Below are 21,011 nucleotides of genomic sequence, written 5' to 3' on the forward strand. Positions count from 1 at the left end.
TATGTAAAATCTCTTACTTCACCTACAAGGTTCATCGAGGAGTGGTCAGGAGGTAGCACGCATCATATGACACAAACAAGGACTAGCTCACGGTGGAAGGTTACAAGTACCACAACACTGAACCTTTTAGTTCCTTTCTGACTTAACACGAGGTATGAATGGTACTGAGCATAAGGTTCAAGATAAACTTGCCAGTGACACCGACACAAATCAAATCGTGTTCCCCGGGCACTCCTCCATACAACGATACCACACTTATCACTAACAACTGCACACTTCTCTCTCCAGGTGTGCTGGCGTCACACAACGTTTGGATCTATCAAACAACAACCAGTGTAAAACTCCCTCCCCGTACGGTACAAAGTGGTCATCACATTCATACACCTACACTGTAACTACACACACACACACACACACACACACACACACACACACACACACACACACACACGCACACACACACACCTGATACCGGCTCGTCGTTCGTTATAACCACCTCCAGGTGGTGTTCAGAGCTTCACTTGACGGAGTTCAACCTTGACCTCCATATTGAAATTAATGTGAACACGACAGGCGGAGAGCGGACGCCTCCCAGATGCACGGAATAATGGTTCAGGCAGACAACGTGACCTGCTAACGCCACCCGTGACACACTAACCCACTGGTGTCACCGCCAGGCTCTACTGGTATATTAACCCCTGAGTATCAAGGTTCGACCTTTGGCTATCATAGCATGACCTCTCACCTGACGCCTAACTCACGTCAAAGGCCAGGTCATCGTACTAAGAGGTCTAGTGTTCAAGGGTCGTACAGTCGTGATTATAAAGTCAACGCATCGTGCGCCTCAGAAAAATTATATGAGCAGTGACCGAACATGGTACGTGTATTCTCCAAACGTGATATGAACAGTGTCCCGAAGTATACCCATCACACACTTGGTGAGGTCTATCACCAGCTGATCGATGGAGAGTTACTGGACAAGGTCTATGCATGTCCAACGCTCTGGAAATTTACTGAGCAGTGTCTGTGTGCCATACGTGCCGACCACTGAACAGTTCAGCCACAATGTTTATGCTTGCGCTGATCACTGCACACTTCCCTAGCATCGTCTGTTCTTGCTAACATGAAAACGTACATGCTGCAAGCTAGACACTCCCTCAGGGGTGTCAATGCACTTGTTGAGTTATGAAACACTGTCTCGGGAGTCTTCCTCCACTTCATGACCGCTAGATACTCGCAAGTATTTCTCCACTTCATGACAGCTGGACACATACTCGCCAGTCTTAGCACAGGAACTCTGCAATGCAAACTTCCCAGAAATGTCAATGCTTTTTCTGACACTTTCTAGGCTTGTGTTGACGGTCGTCAGACACCTCGGCTGTCTGTGTACATGTTGACCACTGAGCAAACACTTACGTCTTGTGTTTCTGCCAAACAAACACACACAAAAAGTAAGTTCCAAGAGAAAAAGACGCCATAAGTGCCACTGTCAGGTGGCCCAGTTTTCATGTTAGTGACGAAGACAGCTTGTCTTGGCTGAGGTTATATTCTTATGGTAAAGTAAGTCACGGACAGACAGCAATCCTTATCGAGACAACCCCCTTAACGAAGGTAAAAGGGGACAAAAGAAGAAAAAAATTATTCTGAGGAACTGAAGGGCTACGAAATACGTTATTTTTCAAGTTACTTTCCAAATCGACCTTCTCCCAAGGCATCAAGTTGGAACACAATGTTTATTTCTTTTTACCGCGTAATCAAGTAAGGCGCCATCTTGGTACACAACCTCACATAACATGTGCAGTTGTCGTTAAAATCCGAATAACACACATGCTCCTGACACACGGGTTTCTATCCACGATATATAAAAATGACAGGAAAGTTCAAAGGTCAAGAGTTCAACGTTTCGTTTAAAGATCAGGTGAACTACATTTCTCTCAACTTCACCAAGTTCCCTTCATGAAGAAGGTACAATATCCTGTGATTCCTTAAGCGTAACGAATAATCAAAATCTATAATTGTTACCCTTCTGACACAGAGTCTTCTTAATACAACTCCTCTGAATCACAAATTTCAAAGAAAAGATTCCGAGCACACACACACACACACACACACACACACACACACACACACACACACACACACACACACACACACACGAGACATAAGCCTCGTGGAAAACAAGAACGTTCTTAAATCTCGCAAAAGACGACTTTAGAAGGAAAGACTCACACTGGAACTGTGAGTCACAGGCTACATCAAGACTGCCAGACGTCCATCCGTTTTCTTTCTCTTTATTTTCTTGGATTACACCGGCAAATTACTCAGTAAACCAATTACCTTAATTATGCTCAAATTTTCCTTCATGGAACATTACTTCATAATGATCAAGGAGAAAGTTTTAAAACAGATGGAGAAAAATTCCAAAACTATCGCATCAAAGAAGAAAATCTGTGTCCCCGGAGAGAGGCCAGTCTGTGGGGGTAGGAAGCCTCGGCCTGGTTGGATGCAGGTCTCTAAGGTTAGCAAACTACACGACCTTAACTACACGACCTTGTAACAGGATAAATGTACAACGTAAACTATCAGTCTCGCGTACCACTGGAATGACAGACTCATAACCATACAATCTACATCTATGCACCGGTCAACACGACCCATGTACACAATGGCGTAGCGTTGGGTCTGATCCTTCCGTGTCACATGGCAGGTCAGTCACACTGTCAGCTTCAACTTCTTCCTCACGAGGCTAACTCACCTCGACTTTCTGAAGTATTGCCACTAACTCGAGGACAGAACCAGTGAGAACAGCTTTACTGACATGATGTGCCTCATGTCTCTCATCTTCCCTTTCATATTTTTCTCTTCATTTTTAAACCATTTCTTTCGTCTATCCTTCTCCCTCTAATTCTATACAATTTATTGACTTCTTTAGCCGCCTTCTTTACTGTGTGTGTGTGTGTGTGTGTGTGTGTGTGTGTGTGTGTGTGTGTGTCTTACTCTTACGTTTACAAGGACAGTATAATGTCAACCAACGGATATCACCGTAGAAAGTTCACCCTAAAAGCGCGCACTTAGATTCCGTTTTGGGTGATACACCGGGGTTCGATCCCTGGTATTCAGGACTCATTTAGACCGGCAATGGCTAGAAAACAGATTCCCAGCCACGCTTCATTACACCTCTGACGTCACAGTCGGGCGTGCCAGTCAATGATGCAGATATAGACTAATTTATGGCCTGATTACCGTCTGCCTCCGTGTGAATGACACCAAATGACCGACACAACGACTACTCTGTGACTCCCTTTTTTCCGCTGCCTCAATTTGTTTCTTTCCAGTGAGTTGTGAAAGCAGTGTAGAGCAACGATTACTGGGGCCAGCACATCTAACGTGGCGTGTCAGGCGTGCATGAGGTCCAGTGGACCTTCACTGGTGAGGTCCACTGGTATTGGGGCTACCAATCGCCTCTCACCTGTAGTCAACAAAGTCGCAATATATGTTTACTCTTGCTACACAGCGCAGGTCGAACTTTCCTCGATCATACATTTAGTATGATTCAACATTACTGACGTATCTATCTACAAAAAATGACAAAAAAATAGATATCATGATGTCTTTACATCAACCCTCTTCCCTAGTGTCCTATTCGTCCGTGCCTTAATGATCAACATTATTTTCTTCTTTTTTCCTGTTTCGAAGGTCCGCAAAATCCAACCAGCCATCTTTTGGGAAAATGCAACTGATGTCTTGTTTTCTTCGCTGGAGGGAAGGTTGCTCAGGGTAGTGAGCCACCTACACTAGACATCATAACTATCATGGCTTACCGGCAAATACCCACCTGGAAAAGTGACTAAATCTGTCACTTGCTCCAGCTCCTCAAACATGTCTAGTGTGTGAGGAATAAATGTATTTACTATGTGTGTGTTGGCCATACCGGCTGCTCCTGCCCCTCATCCCCACATCATCGCCCTAACTACCACTCCACTGTTCTCTAATGACACCTAAATCCATTTCAGAGCTTCATCAGATATGTAGCCGTTTTCAATTAATCTCCATGAAAATAAGCACCAAAGCCATATAATTAATCTACCGACTAATGAACTGTTTCAACGCAACACATCACGAACGCTTGCACCATTATTTTCCATGCTGGCAGGACCTGATGTGCTACCATTACCGCTACACATCTGACGCCATCCACCTCAGTGAACAGCTGGTGACCGACCCCGCGGATGTACTACACACAATGGTGGTGGTGGCACTCACCAGAGACGTGAGGACTCAGTGATACACTTAATCACACCTGAACTATAACGTTAACTGTCTGATTCACTAACAACAACCAATGTTTGTCCCACTTCTTTCATCCAAAGTAAACCAACATAATATTCGTCATAAATAATTCCTACACCAGTCACATACGCCAGATTTTCCCCTCACATTTGGCTCACCTGTTTTGCATGTAAATTTCCCAGGCAGCAGACGGCGTCAGGTTGTATTGTTTCAAACATAACTCAACGGACCGAGTCGCGCGATGGCCTTGGAGCAATGGCCGAGAACCTGGTGCAATAAGCAAGCTTCCTGGTTTTACGACACGTTTCCTCCGACGAGACCACTTTGGTGCCTCCACCAAGAACTCAACACAGGACCTCCAGCCTTCCTTCTTCTTCCTGTTATGTGTAGTCACTTGACCAACACCAGCCCCATCTCAACCTGTGATTTCGTCATATGACAAACTTGTCCAACACACTAGGGCGTCCGTCTGGCCACCATCGTGATACACCTTCCCTCTCTCTATAAAAGCCCAGGCAGCTGTGCAGACGGTGTCACAAGGATAACAAAAGCATAAGCTAAGAATATCACAACATTCACAAATTCGATTACTTCTGATTCCTCTACAATCAAAATTTTTCGCAGTAAAATGCATCTGAAGTTCTGTTGTTCTCTTTCTCGTATCTGCAGAAACAAACCAAAGCTTTAACTAACTTGTACACGAGATCAGAACATAGCGTTTAACGGATATAAACTTAAAGTTCTCGTGGCAGAGGACGTGACGACATAAAGACTTATCTAGAACACCGAACACCAGCAAACGTCTACCCATCCACCATGAGAAGTGTACAGGATGCAGAGAAGTGTACAGGATGTAAAACCAACTCTTTCTGGAGGAAGGGTGAGCAGAATATGTGAGAAGGGACAGGCGAAGCAGCATTTGTATGATAAGAAAGACACGGTAAGCAGGCATTCATCAGGATATGCCATGATCAAAACTGATTAATACATTACCTGCTGTTATTACAAACATTATGGATTATCCCATAATAAAAGAGTAAACGGGCCTGAACAAGTATGTACAGAGTGTGCCAGACCAGCCGAGATGTGGTGATTACGTAGGCCTACGGCAGCGACCTCCAATACTTATAATGAGCAGACAAGTAACACAGCAGCTTGGCTGGACCTCGTAAACCATCATAAGATATTCCATAAAGTATATAATAATGACCATGACCTTAACTCGGCACCGTCGACTGATGTTAAGCTGGCCATCGTACCCAGACTCCAAAATGTAGTTCACATAGTAATTCTCGTGCTTGATTATCATAATACACAGTAGGCAAACCTTTGTAATTTACCACTAAAAACTATGTAATTTTCACCTTAGTTTTCCAACTGTATTACAAAGTTTGGAAAATTAAGCAGGCCAATGCTGGTGCAGCAGTACTGAAATTCATGAATTAATTAAACTGATATAGTTAGTCGTGTTTATGGGTAAGGAGAGCGACTGGGCTGGACTGCAAGCCCTTGGCTGTCTGAGTTTACACAAACTATCCCGTTGTTGTCAAACTTGTGTCATTAATGTTGAACGTTCACTCTCCTTCTCACGGCGTTTTTTACAGTTAAGTTTCCATCAGTTTTGAAGGAGAGCATAACGTGGAGAAACATAGAAAGTTTCACTTGTGTTGCAGGAGGGCAACACGGAGACTTGTTCACAGCCAGATGTACTACCCAAGTTCTACGAGTTCATTCTCTGGTAACATGAGAGAGGCGGCCTTACTGGTGCTCACATGATCACCCCTCACTGGTAATGTCAGTCTCATAACACTGGCTACCATCCACATGAGTCGCCATTTCCCATTCATAATTTCACAGGACTGGTTCACCTCGGTTCATCCCCACCACCGGCCCTGTCCCCCCCCCCCCCTTCCTAGTATTTCTCATTAATACACAAAATTCACGAAAAAAAATCATAGATATGCAGATTATCCTGCATGAAGGGGTGTGTTCCTAATGACGTGGGAGCCGTGCGGGTACTGGAACACAGTGGGTGAGGGGAAACGTTTCTGGTAAGAGAACTACACCATCTGTACACCCAGCAGGTGGATGACAGGCGAGGACTGCACCATCTGTACACCCAGCAGGTGGATGACAGGCGAGGACTGCACCATCTGTCTACCCAGCAGGTGGATGAAAGAGCAGCGCAGGAAGGCAGGGGCACAGCGTCGCCATCTTCCTGACAAACTCATTCATCTGTCTTCTTAGTGAGGGAGAACTCCCGTTGAGCGCCGTTGACTGCCTCACAGAGTGAGCGAGAGCCATTACTCTCTTACCATGGTTCTTTACGCATAGACTCAATCTGTACAGCTCATCTTTAAACACTAGAGTGGCCTGACACTTTCTTGCCCAACTCCCTCCCGGAATTATGAATACTGGCCCTTTAAAGTGGCTCTCGACATAAGGCTCTCAAACCCAGTCAAACTTTGTACGACTTCCTTCCACTAATGTTGACTTTTAAACCAATACTTGGCAAGCTGACAAAGACGCGTGAAAAATATGAGTGTGTTTGTTGTTTGGTTCTGAGGGGGGAGGAGGAGGAGGAGGAGGAGGAGGAGGAGGAGGAGGAGGAGGAGGAGGAGGAGGAGGAGGAGGAGGCCACGGGAGGCCGACGAGGAACACCTGGCAGAGGATGGAGGCGGCAGGAGTCGATGCACGGTCAAAGGTCAGTCATTCAGTGGAAAGTGATGGCAAAAACGAGGATGGAGCAAGACTACATATGATGGATGGAGAGCAAATATCGCGCCTGTCTTCAAGAATGGAGATGGGGAAGATGGGCTGAACTACAGGCCGGTCTCTCCGACGACCGTGGGCTGGAAAATAATGGGAAAGATAATGTGAGAGAAAACACGAATCCAGGGAGAAGACGCCATAACTACCTGAGAGAGAGAGAGAGAGAGAGAGAGAGAGAGAGAGAGAGAGAGAGAGAGAGAGAGAGAGAGAGAGAGAGAGAGAGGATAATGGTAGGAGGAAGGCGTTAATGAGAGCACCAGGTGGTGTTCATGACAGGTACAGTTGAAGTGTGACCTAATGCTGGCTCCGGATAACCTACATAAGTCAGAGCGTTTCCCGTCCATCACAAGACTGTAAAGAAGCCTCAGCCAACACTTGTTCTGACACACTGACGGAAGGATCAGTACAGCAGCAGCCACACGATAACATCTGAAGGACGGGAGAAACTACTACGGCAGGGGATGATGACGACGCAGTATGGGGCGTGGCATGAATGAACACTGGAGCAAATTCTGAAACAGTAGACATTTTTTTTTTTTTTTTTTACATCTGTAGGTACTCTCACTTGAAAGATTATAAGTTTATGTAATCAGCCAGATTTTGTAACATTATCTGGCTACTGGAATGGTCAGCATCCAGAACACGGTGGCTCCTGCATGAGAGCTGGTCAGACACAGAAGGAACCTATTCAGTGCACTCATCAAGACAGGCAGAGGCCACGTTTCTCAACACATCGTTCGGCAACTAATCAGGGTCGTGGGCCACCAACACTGTCGTCTCTAATACCCACAACACAAGTTAAGGCACTTGTTCATATATGGAATTATTCCGTACCACATCCGTCGTGCTCGCAAGATGTTGTTTATGTGTACAAGTCAGGCATCACTTCGTGCACCATCCAGCAGTACACAAATAATAAGTGCACATCCCGTAATAACTCTCCTGAAGTAAGCTCTCACCTCCCTCAGTATTCCTCATTTTGTCAGTCCTCACAAGCGAATCAAGTAGACAATATATAACTCATCAGAGGCGAGTTTCCATGCTCAGCCCGACTCATAAAGGCATCACACTGTCATCTCCCACATATTGAAGCCGCTCTTTTACACACACTTTTTTCTTCTTTACCTACCTTTTATATTTTGAGCCGTAGTTCCCGAGCTCATAAGGGTGTCTTGGTTTTAGTGTTAAACTAAAATATCATTCATATTCACCACATCACAGCAACGTTTATGGAAATTTTCACATAAACTTCAGAGTTTTAGTTCCTGGAATACGGTATTAATTTTCCAGGCTGCTGCAGCTGCGCATGAATGGTTTTATATGGCAGGAGTGTTGGCGGATTGCCTGTGACACACACACTGGACCTACCCACACACCCACAGCATCTTCCGTGTCTCTCTGGCCTTGAGTGGTAACGCACTTGTCAAACCTAAGGTGACAATGAGCCAGATAAGCAACATGAAATCCTTTCATCAATGTAAATTCCCAGCGTTTTATGTTTAAGCCCACGAGACTGGGAAGCCAGCGTACAACACTACCACCGTCATTATGTAAGGACATACGCATAAATCCTGATCAGTAACTGTTAATCATGCTGGGTGTTCATTAATCTTAATAAGCCACCTCATTTCATCGATCCTCGCCTCAGATTCGAAGGTGAACGAATCTCACTCGTCCAAGCGTCCACACGCACATGTCTGACCTGTCACAGGTACACGTTCGTCTCAATGTTCTCTGAGTCAACACACACGACTGACCTGACTCACCCTTGCTTCACTTCCTGAGGTCACGACACACAATCGTTCCTCACCTCATGTTTTCCAATGTCAGCTCCTTTAATCATGCGGGAGCGTCAACAAATACAGTAATATTAATGACATTACTAATTATTAAGTCTGGTTTGAAGATCAGCTTAAATGGCACACTCCACACACATCCCAACCTGTAGCTTTAATTTCTCTGTCACTATATTTAATGAACTTTAATTTCTTAAAAAACTTTGCAACTAGTTTGTCTCACCTACGATACTGCTATGCTTCTGCGTAGCAGGGAAGGAGTTTAGGGTTACATGAGGAGGGCACTCAGATGGCTCCAACATACCTCGTGTTCCCATCTGTCACACCACAAAGCACGGTGGCCAGACAGGAGTACCACCTACAGACACCATCGTACCTGGGGTCGACCACTGGCACCACACTACCAATATCAACTTCTGCTGTACACGTCTCATGCATCAAAAAACACAGCCGCTTGCCATGCTGACGTGCCAGCCACTGGCGACATCGGCACCGGCCTGCGGTTGCTTCATTCCCGTCGTGAGTGGGGAGCACATCGGCACCATGGTCATGGTGAGTGTGTGTGCAGGCACGCTAACTGCCACTCATAGGACAAGAGACCAGTCAGACAGTGTGTGGTAGAGGCACTGCCTCAGGCGTGTCAGGTCCAGAGTGCCAGGCAAGAAGGGTCAAACCCCCCACACTTACCCTCACACAACTCTCCCTCCTCCTACATACTAAATGTCGTCCCACCTCATCAATGAGTACTGTTATATTAATCCATAATGCTGAATATACTTATGGTCAGGTTGTATGTTGTGGCTCTCAGAAAAGACTATTGATTATACACCATTCTTTATCTTACACTCAGATAAAAGGGACCTGCAGCTTGAAAATAATGTTAAAAACTAAAATCTCGGAGCAAACGACTCTTACATTTCCCCAGTGCACGCCCAGGGATTTTATCGAAGCCACTTACCGACTGGCCCAGGGGAGGGAGCATTCTTAGGGCGGGTGGGGAGTGAATGTGGTGATGGTGGTGGTGGGATGGTGAAGGTAGTGGTGACTGCAACAAAGGTGGTAATGGTGCTGCCTGCAGGAGGATGGGTGGTGATGGCAGTGCTGATGTAGTGGCAGTGTGTTACTGATGATGGTGATGACGTGTGACGGTAGAGATTCGTACCACCTTATGGTGTGGTGTTGGTGATGGTAAATGATGATGGTGCCAGAGAGCGTGGTAGTGGTAGTGGCGGGCTTGCTACACAGAGCAGCAGCAGCAGCAGCAGCACACAAGGATCACTTGTGCCAACCCGACACTGTCAATCAATTCGTTGTTGTAGTACACAAAGGCAGTTCTGTGCCTTACTTACACGACTTTCCTATGAATGATGAAGATCACTTGTGAGTGGCTATACTGTACAGAGTCAAGCACTCAAGGGTTACTAATAAAAGACCCTTGGGCTTCAATGAAGGTTTGTGTTTCTATTTAGAATCCAGTTCGCCGGAGAGGGACATGACTGGGTGGGTTGGTAAGCTTGTCTACATACAACAGAAGCAACGAGGGAAGGAATTGTTGTCTTCACCACCAGATACTGTGGGAGCGAATGCTAACCACAGCTGGGACTCTGCTGCTTTCCACATGGAAAAAATCAAACAAACAAACAAACTATCCGACACATTTGTATAAATCCTCCCTCTAACTCTACTTCCTTCCTGCCCGAGAGAGAGAGAGAGAGAGAGAGAGAGAGAGAGAGAGAGAGAGAGAGAGAGAGAGAGAGAGGTAATTACTTTTCCAGGTCCATCAATCATTATCTGGAAACCTTACAACAGCCAGCACTTTGATGTGCACCATGATCGAGCCAGCACGGTCATACGTGAGGCTCATTTTGCCTCAGACCCGCTCTTAGGCAGTGTACAGCGGTATAATCAATACAAATGTTGCCTCATATACACAGGAGGAGCTTTCACAGAGCCAGGCGGAGTGCGGATGAAAGGCAGAGGAGTGGAAGGGCGAGAGGGACGGGGCGACACGTGGCGCGGCAGACGAGCAAGGTCGTGGGTGGGTGGGGGGGGGGGGGGTTAAGTGAGAGGAGTAGAGGAAAGAGAAAATGACAGGAAAAGGGAAAATATGGAGAGACGAAAAAAGAGAATAAGTGAGAAATAGGCAAATAAGAATGACAGAATAAGGGGTAACATGCGAATGGCACTGGAGAGGGACAGACAGAGAAAGATGGTAACAGCAGAGAGGGAAGGAGTGCCACACAGAGAGGAATAAGAAGTGGGGGATGGGGTGATGAGAGACGGAGAGGGTATGGTAATGTGAAGATGAAGAGGGCTACAAGTGACGGGTGAAGGAGAGGTGTAGGGCTGGGGTAGGGCAAGTGGGTGTGGAGAGGAAGGAAGCAGGTGACCAAGGGAAGGCACGACAAACAACACTACGTCTAAAGAAAAGTTCTTACTTTAGTCTCACAATCTCACAAATTAATTGCTGTCAGTACGAAAATGTACAGAATACGGTGACGCAGGCAATGTTATAGAGGAAGCTTGAGTGACCCAATGTCTTCAATACAGAGACACATCCACAAACATGGAGAGCACAGTAGTATCTTGGCAAGTGAGAGAGGCGGTCCGAGTAGAGAATGCTTTACCGAAAGACAAAAGAGGAGAGGCAATGCAAATATGACAGGAGAAATATCAGGAAGGTGTGTGACGGTCGCTGAGGCAGACAACAGTGTGATAATAGAAAAGAATGGAAGAGGAAATGAGAAAGTGGGGAGGGGGCAAGATAACACGAGACAACACATCTCGTGAGAGAGGTATGGTTGAAGGGGTAGCAGGTGACAGGTAGAGGTGCTAGGTGGAGGTCATGGAGCCAGGTAACGCTACGGTCAGCAGACAACTCACCTACGAAGACGGCCAGGGCAGGGCAGAGGTGAGAACATAATATCTGTAGCTTCACTCACTGACGGAGCCTCGGTTACACAGAGGTGAGAGAGAGAGAGAGAGAGAGAGAGAGAGAGAGAGAGAGAGAGAGAGAGAGAGAGAGAGGGGGGGGGGGGAGACATCCGGAGAAAGCTTATAGCTTTTTCTAGCAGAGACAAAGAGACGCAAAGCATTAATGAGGAACAAATCACGAATCTGGAAGAGAGAGAGAAACTGCAATACATATCAAGAAGTAGGAAGACGATGACAGAACCTGGGCAAAGATGAAGACAAAGACAAAGAGGGCAATGAGGGAGGGGAGCCAATACTTGAGGCCACACGCAGGGAGGCGGCTTATTGCCAGTGTGCACGACCCCGCCACACGCCAACCTTGCCACACCGCCCACCCTGAAACTACGTATTCCAGTAAGAAGTTATTACCAGCAAAGTGGATGTAGCTGGTTCTGGTAGACAGTATCTGTCTCCGTGTCTCGGCCTTTAACCAAGTCCACTAGTGTAAGTACCTGATTTCAAGGCTTTTTAGATGCACCCACTCGTAATGTACGTGACACGTTGACAGCTCATGTACACATGTAGGGATCACTACCCCAGGTCGTGTCTGGACTGGGGAAAGGTTTAATATACAGACCGTGTATTTACCGCGGGAAAACTGATAATCATCGCGTTCGTAATGTTGTTATATCTGTACAGTACAGACTGACGTGTTGAGTCGCTCGCAGTACTTCTGCTATACGACCGAGTCATTATGGGCTGCGATGACGTCTACACATTTTTCAACTCAACTATGATGTCAACCTCAAACGATGTCGTTAGTACGCAAGAGTGATCTCGACGTAATGCAGCAGTCGGCTATCACTGACCACGACGCATTCACGAGCAGCCCGGGGTCGAGTGCATAGGTTAGACTCCTGGTTGTAGCAGTTCGTCCACAGTCAACCCAGCTGTTCATCTTCCCATAAGGGTTAGTCGATAAAATAGGTACGTGGCTTAGGCCCTTTTTACAGAGGAAGTGCAAGCATCCGCCTGGTGTAGAAGGTTAGGTTAGGTTCGTCATGGTTGTAAAACAACAAAATCCGTTTGGTTATGATGTTTACAACGTACATCCTCCGACATCATTATTTCTATGTTTTCATACTCCCAACTCAAGTAAATCTGTGGACTGGAAGAAAAATTGTAGTCTAAAATGACCATCTTTGGTCTTTCCTTGTGTGTGTGTGTCTAGTAGACGCTAATCAGTGGCCTAGTAAGGACACATACGATCTGGCTGGGGTTTGGCAGTTTGCCGACACAATCTTGGTTTCCGATCCATTACCGGGCTACATCGAGTGGCAATGTTCCGTATTCGTTTCTATGTCCGTAAACCAATGTACTTATGTACATTGTGACAACACATATTAACCTTTTCCGGAGCTTCGAACAACTACCCGTCCTCTCTATTTCTATGTTTCTAAATGTTAGCGAGACTGCAGGAGGAGAGAACGTCATGCGTGTCTTCCAGTCTACTGCCAGGATAGACCGACCTTGTGCGTCCAGTTACACCAGACACTTACTAACACTACCATGACATTCTTGCCGGCCTGCACCTGCTCTCCATCATACTTCAAATCATAATTGTTCAGGTCATTCTCCTGAATTATACAAAGTAATAAATATGGCAATGAATATCCTCTACAGTAATTCCAAGTATTTTCATGTTTCACAAGATGCTAAAACAGTTTCCTGATCTTCTTGTTGTAGTACGTCATGAGTGCAGGAGTAAACGTGTGACCACAAATATCACACACACACACACACACACACACACACACACACACACACACACACATCTCGTGGTCGTAAAACTCTCGTCTTATCTCACCAAGGTGGGACTCACCAATAAATATATTTCAGATTGTTATTGGAAGCGTCATAAGTCTGGAAGCTTCACATTCTGCCGTGGTCACAGTACAGTGTCTGGATCGTTAAAGACGACACACTGGTCTCCCTCCTGTGCTTGTGCCAGACCCTACCAGCGCACTGCTCTGTGTTGGGGGAACGTAGAGCTTGGTGCTCTCATCACTGCGACCAGACGAGTCGCACTCAGATCATAAGCTCAGCAGGATCATACACGCTCTCAAGATCAAATCCCAACAACAGCGCAATCCACAGTCTCATGCTACGTCGTGCATACGTGATACCTCTCAGTACTGAGGCAGACGACACACTGGACCACACCTACGTGCACGTATCCATAGCTCACTCGTACCCCTGCAGGAGGGGAACCATGAGGGCATCCCTTCCAAACATCCATCATATCTGCAACAAAATCCTGTGAGGAGGCACGACAAACACCAGATAAAAGGCCCAGTGTTCCTCCTCTGGCGTCTCGCTCCACCGTGCCACCTTTTACATATGCGCATTTCAAAACTTTAAAATCCAGTTTTCCAATTCAGAATATTCAGATATGATGTTTCTGCATCACCAAGTAAGCTTTCAAAATATGCAAGAAAGAAGCCTCAGTCTTCAGACGGAGCTTTCAAAGACACATGGGGTAATTCCTGTGTGTTCTGGAGAATACCAGACTGAAGCATAGTGGTGCAGGGAGGGATGGCCAGGGAGGGTAGTAGTGCAGCAGGAGGGACGGTCAGGAGGGTAGTAGTGCAGCAGGAGGGACGGTCAGGAGGGTAGTAGTGCAGCAGGAGGGACGGTCAGGAGGGTAGTAGTGCAGCAGGAGGGACGGTCAGGGAAGGAAGTGGTGCAGCAGAAGAAAGAACCAGGGAGGTTAGGTGTTGTGAGAGGTGCAGCTGGAGGGAGCTCCGGAGAGGGAAGTAGTGCAGCAGGGGGGACGGCTAGGGAGGGTAGAGCTGCGAGCTGTGCAGCAGGAGGGACGGCCAGGGAGGGTAAAGCTGTGATTGGTTCAGCAGGAGGGACAGTCAGGGAGGGTAGAGATGTGAGTGAGGCTGAAGGGAGGCAGCAGTACGGAGGTGGATGGGAGGTTAGTGATGTGGATGTGGGAGAGCGGGGTGAGGCAGGGGAGGGGTTGTGGACCGTGGGCAGGGGTGTACAGACACCAGAGTGCTGCTGGATGCGCCGCCCCCTCTCTCTCTCCCTTCAAGGTGATGTATCTTTATACACTCGCCACACACTTGCTCCAGCGGGACACCTGCCTCCACCAGAGTGTAACCTTCAAGTTACCTTCTCTGTCTTGTCTTCCACGATGCTCCTCGTCATCCACATAACCCATATCACCGCCACTTACCCCCACGTCTCCCTGTCCTCCTGACCCTTGTCATCGTCACACACCCCACGTCTCCCTGTCCTCCTGACCCTTGTCATCGTCACATACCCCACGTCGTCCTGTCCTCCTGACCCTTGTCATCGTCACACACCCCACGTCTCCCTGTCCTCCTGACCCTTGTCATCGTCACACACCCCACGTCTCCCTGTCCTCCTGACCCTTGTCATCGTCACATACCCCACGTCGTCCTGTCCTCCTGACCCTCGTCATCGTCACATACCCCACGTCGTCCTGTCCTACTTCACATGGTGGACGTCTGAGTTTCTTTCATTTTCCTCCTAAGTCACTTTAGCCTCCCGTCCCATTTAAGTCCGTCTTCGCATCAATCCTTCTCATGTTTCTCTTTCCCGCCCCTCATTTTACACCCTTTATCCCCTTCTCAGATCAGTCACCTTTTCATTACTTCCTCCCGCCTCCCAATGTGTCCTCTGGCGCTTTCTTTACAAAGCAAGTATTGAGAGTTTCGTGCATCATAACATTTAAACTATTACAATAAAAATTCCACTGGGCGAGATGCTATCAACACACTGAACCTAATGTGTTATAATCTCCTCGTTTAGGACTATATAAGCTGTGCTAGCAAGCTGTATTGTCTAATATCACAGTTAAACACTTCTACACAAACCGAAAATCAAAAGCTGTAATCCTCCGATTTTCATATACAATCTGAATTTAAATGTCTTGCTATAATGCCTTCAGTTAATCATGTTATTCATCATCTCACATTGTAGGGTGTGGGTTAGACATTACAAGCAGTCGACAAACTTCAGTGTGCATATACAAATGTAGTCTCTCTCTCTCTCTCTCTCTCTCTCTCTCTCTCTCTCTCTCTCTCTCTCTCTCTCTTGCAAAGTATGTGTAAAGGATGATGTGAAAGCAAGTGTATGACTACAGGCAAAGGTGAAACTAAGTGAGAGACAACATGGGTTCAAAGAAAGGAGCTCGGGCGGAGCAAACTATTCTAGACTTCACTGAGGGAATGATCACAGTTTAATGATCACAGTTTTAAGACAAATGAGATGAATGACTGAACGGTGTTGTAAGACTGCTATAAAACACTTGAGGCCGTACCATACAGGTGCCTAGTCTGTTCGTGGCGCTACCTCGCTAACTCAGGAATTAGGGGGCAACTCGCACGTTTAATCATTCCATAACTGATGAAAGAAGTGCTGTGGGTCCAGGCCATGGCTCTCTCTAAGCCACCTCCCTCATCGTCATACGTGACCTCAACCATACCGTGCATCGGCAAAGCTGTTCTTGCTTTCTGAGAGTACATCAGAGAAGCCTGGGTACTGTGGGAGTGTTGTGCATCCGGGAGGGAAAAGATAGTAGACCTTGACCCCAGTGGCGCCCAAGAGGAGTTTTGGATCACAAACACTGCGGTAGTCAGTGCCACGCTTCCTCTGAGGCCGCTCACCAGAAGGACAATGTCTTCTTGATGCAGCGGTAAAGGCCACCTGAAGATGGGTGCTAAGGTGGTGTGGTGGGTAGGACTAAGGGTTGTGGAGGGGTAGGTGTAGTAAAGGGTACCGGGTGGGGGTGTGGGAGGGATGGTGTGAACGTGTCTGAAGGCGAAGAAAAAGGGTGAAAGACAGCTGGCAGTGTGGGGGAAAAGGCGAGTAGCAGGATGAGATGAACGGCAGGTGTCAGGGAGAGGCAGATGGAAGTAAGATAGATGAGGAGCTAGTGGCAGTAGGAAGAGTGAAGGGCAAGTGGCAGTAGGAGACGTGAAGGGCAAGAGAGTAGGAGACGTGAAGGGCATGTGGCAGTAGGAAGGGAGAGACACAGGTGGTAGTAGGAAGAGCAGGAGGCAGGGTGGAGGAGGAGGGTGTGGTGTCATTACCAATCAATAACTAGTGTGGTGGCATGGGCCGGTAGTAATGCTGAGTGCCAACCCAAGCGGCGCCGCCACCCTCCAACCCTCACACGCCACACCCCCGCCCTAGTCCTCCACTATACAAACATCTATGGGTGCCACCCGCCCCAATTTATAAAGACAACCATGCACGCCTCCCTAAACACACTAAACACATGTCCACGGGCACCACACCACCGCTCTCCCCTACAGAGATAACCTCGTTATGGACCATCAGGTCCTGTTATCTGTCCTTCTAATGTACTAATGTTTATAAACGTCCATAAGCGCCCTACTCCGTTAACCCTTACACAAAGCCCCTAAACGCCACGTCGCAGCTCATCACAACACTCAGAAGCCATGCCCTTCCTTGCCCATACTAACAGCACAGGTAATGACCACGCCTCCTTCAGTATACGACTCGTCCTCGACAAGTGAACAGAACCCTTCAAAAGTTTTCTTGCATGTTATCGTCATTACCAGCAGTAACTGACCAAATAATATGATTAACAAGGTTGTGAGGAAACCTTGTTTCATGTTGCCCTACACATCGGCCTTCCCCTGTATGTGTTTCATTCTCCTATGATGTACGTCTTATGTGACCACGAGAGATGCCACCATGTGACAGACTACATGTCACAACCATCTCATTACTGTGAGGAGCTTCTCTCCCAGCAGAACAGCCTGACCCTCAGCACAATATACCAACACTAACTTCCTTCTTCACATGCCCTGCTCCTATTGCAGTGAATCAGAGATACCTGATCATTATATAGAGCATCAATTACACTTCAAACCACAGGTCAGGAGGCGAAAAAAAGGGGCAAAGGTTGGTGACAGACGGACCACTTCATCAGGGTGGGGCGTCCGATGTGGCGTTCACACAGAAAAAAACTTAATAAGCTGGATGAGGTGGGGCGGGCAGGGGACTGGCGGAGGGAAGGGAGGAGCGCCGGCCAATCACCCACCATCACCATGCACGTATGCATTCCTACACGCTCTCCTGCAGTACGTACACAAGTAAACCTCTTTCAAACATATATCAACTCGCTGCTCAGTAAAACAGTCGACGAAGTTAGCAGTATATCAACTACTGCATTACACTAGACAACACATTATCCTTACAGTAATTAACAAACAAAACTTGATTAATTGTAAATTCTGCTGAAACGAAAGAATCGGGCGGACTTCATGCTGGCTTCAGATCAGTTACGTCGGTGATGATGCAATTTGCGACACAAGAGATTCTGTAAACAGGATATGAAAAATATTACTACTAACACTACCAATAATAATAATAATAATAATAATAATAATAATAATAATAATAATACCATGACCTAGTTTCTTACCCAAGTCACCAATATTTCCTGCAATGTTTTGTGACAAACCAAGAGAAGCAGAGCCCGGGACACCACCAAGACATCCTTCCCTACCTCGTCCACCTACACAATATAACACTATAGTAATCTCTTAACAGAGATCTACAGATCCACTGGCAGTAGTGCTGGAAGACGAATAACTTTACAAGGTACAGTTCAGGCAGCCACGATGAACAATTAGAAGCCTCTCTTAACATGCATGAACAAGTGTGAACATTTTGTCCGTCCTGGCGACGACAGAATGTTAATAAGCTTCAATCTTGTCGTCCACTCCAGCCACAGGTAAACGTGTGTCATAACAAAACAAATCTACACCTCTTTATCACCTGTTTTTGTTAATGGATAATTTCCTTTTTACGAAAGGCACAAACATACAGCTTCCGCAAGATGGAAAAACTGCACGTTGTTGATCATCTGGCCTGAGTTCATACTGAGGACCGGACAGTTGGCTTACTACCTACCCAGCTGAGCAAATTCTGCCGTTTGGAGTGAGTCAACACAGAGGTACCTGTGTGTGTGTGTGTGTGTGTGTGTGTGTGTGTGTGTGTGTGTGTGTGTGCCTATGCTCGATGCCTTATCAAGACTTATCACAGGCTACATGCTTAAAACTTACCATGAGGCAAACACGGTTCATGAACAATAATGTTCCCACTACTACCATACAACACAACCACCACCACTACCATACACCACAGCCACCACCACTACCATACACCACAGCCACCACCACTACCATACAACACAACCACCACCACTACCATACAACACAGCCACCACCACTACCATACAACACAGCCATATCATTCCAATCAAAATGCCTCAACCTATATAACAAAATAATACCCAAATCCTCCTTTAAGGTAAAGTTGGTGTTCGAGTGACCCTGTAACTTTGCGAGCTTTGTTGATTACCGAGATTAATGCGGTGCGATAATAACGTTAAGAACTCAGGAAAGACGCCCGGCCGGCCCACCGCTGCTGCTGCTGCTGCCACTATCAACAACACGGAACTGACTTCCCCTCTGTGGGTGCTTGTTCCTCCCCTCCAAACTATAACGTCCACCTGACTCCCAACATCAATAATTCGACAAGACTTCAGTAACCACAGGCGGTTATTTTTCGCACAAGGCTTCGCTACCACCGTCAGCCATGGTGACGAGTGCTGGTCCTACCAACAACAAGGTCAAGGGAGACCAACACCGTGGCACAAACTCACAACCTGCTGCTGCTACGGACTGACTGTGAGGCGGCTGCACTGCTCCGTGGCCTCCCGGAGAGTAGGACGAGCGCTGGAGTTACCGGGCAGCCCATCTGCCGGGGGCAGGTGTCGCCTGGGAGGAGGTAGGTTATGCACGAGAGTCCGAGCTAATCCTCATGTTCTCCTTCCTGAAGTACAAAACTATCATGACCCTGTCTTCTGGTCGCCCACTTGTCAAAGAGCGTAATACACGTGCACCTCCTTAACACGTTTCTAACAAGACTGGTAAACCACAGGAAGTTCCTAATATTGATGTCTTAAACTGGAGAAGCAGAAATATCCAAAACGCAAGCCAGATACGGTGGGCAGGCTCACTAATGAGCCTCGTCCTACTAAGGTAGGCACTTATCTCCTCGGTGACCTTATAAAAATTCCCTTGATCTGGACATCAACAACCCAGACCAACTTCCAGAGAAGGGCACTAGACTTGACTTGAAAAATACCACACTCCCGACTCCTGTTGCTGGTGACTATCTCTTACCTTCCAACACATTCATTCCACACTAACCAACGCGCCACACACAAGCAGCAGTTAATACACAAGGCAAGATTTTTGGAGTGAAACGCAGGCGCTGCATTCAATACAACAATAATCCTTAGCGAGAATAAACAAATCTAGTCCAATAAAGTGGGAGGGAGTGCAGCTTTAGCGCTGCTCCAATATCGATATCCAGGTTAAGGTGTGTTACCGGCCGTGGGTTGTGTGTGGCCAGCAACGTCACCAGTCCTCGCCACACGTCTGTCTCTGTATCACCTTCGTCACCTGAACCTCAGAAGTGACTGATTCAAAAACCTGACGGAGTCGGCGTGGTTTAGTGGCCTGAAGCAACGTGGATGCACGTGCGAAGGGAAGACTTATACCAAGCCACATGCTATCGTGTGATCAGGACATTACTACAACCGTTCGATAAACGTGAATGAATAGTTACACTATATAGGTGGATATGAGGCAAGTTACAGATGTGGACTGATGGCCCCCCACTGGGGAAATGAGGAGACAGGATGGGGAAGAGGGTGGATGAAGGAAAGTCTTCCCCGCCTCGACCTTCTCCCACCACCAATACAATTTATAAAAGGAGATAAACAGGCAACCTTACCTTATGTAAAGCCTTGCCTCTACTCCATCAACTCGATGTGGGACTTACCTGTGATGCTTCTATGATCAATCAGGCTGTTTGAAGCCACGGCCCACAGGACCATGTCCCATGCAGTGTATCCTGCCTCATGAGGTACACTTGTAAATATATATTCGGCGAGTCCTTGAACCTCTCTGCTGGGTCGCCTATACTGACTCGAACCTTTGTAGTCACGACCTTGAAAAGTTTCACACACATCGGATGTTGACGATGTTTTCTTTATATTCTTAGTGACTGACGTACACGGGCAAACCATGGCCAAGTCACAGCCACCTCCAGTGAAGTGTAAGTAGTGTAAGACAAGGAATGATGGTAAATATTCAA

General features: G+C 47.0%; 2 protein-coding genes across 15 annotated transcripts in view; both read right to left on the minus strand.

Annotated features, from left to right (window-relative positions):
* Positions 1-21,011, minus strand: part of Nca (neurocalcin homolog) — a 716,194-nt gene that overhangs the window by 373,375 nt on the left and 321,808 nt on the right. The gene's annotated exons all lie outside the window — the stretch shown is intronic.
* LOC139756261 (neuronal calcium sensor 2) overlaps positions 1-21,011 on the minus strand; it is a 409,472-nt gene that overhangs the window by 299,613 nt on the left and 88,848 nt on the right. The window contains exon 1 of one of the 4 annotated variants that reach the window (XM_071675468.1): positions 9,082-9,311. The exons of the other annotated variants lie outside the window; for them this stretch is intronic. The gene's annotated coding sequence lies outside the window, so the exon portion shown is untranslated. Of the gene's footprint in view, positions 1-9,081; positions 9,312-21,011 lie in introns of those variants that run through there. 4 annotated transcript variants of the gene reach the window in all.

The sequence above is a fragment of the Panulirus ornatus genome, chromosome 21 (assembly GCF_036320965.1).
Source record: "Panulirus ornatus isolate Po-2019 chromosome 21, ASM3632096v1, whole genome shotgun sequence".
Classification (NCBI taxonomy): domain Eukaryota; kingdom Metazoa; phylum Arthropoda; class Malacostraca; order Decapoda; family Palinuridae; genus Panulirus; species Panulirus ornatus.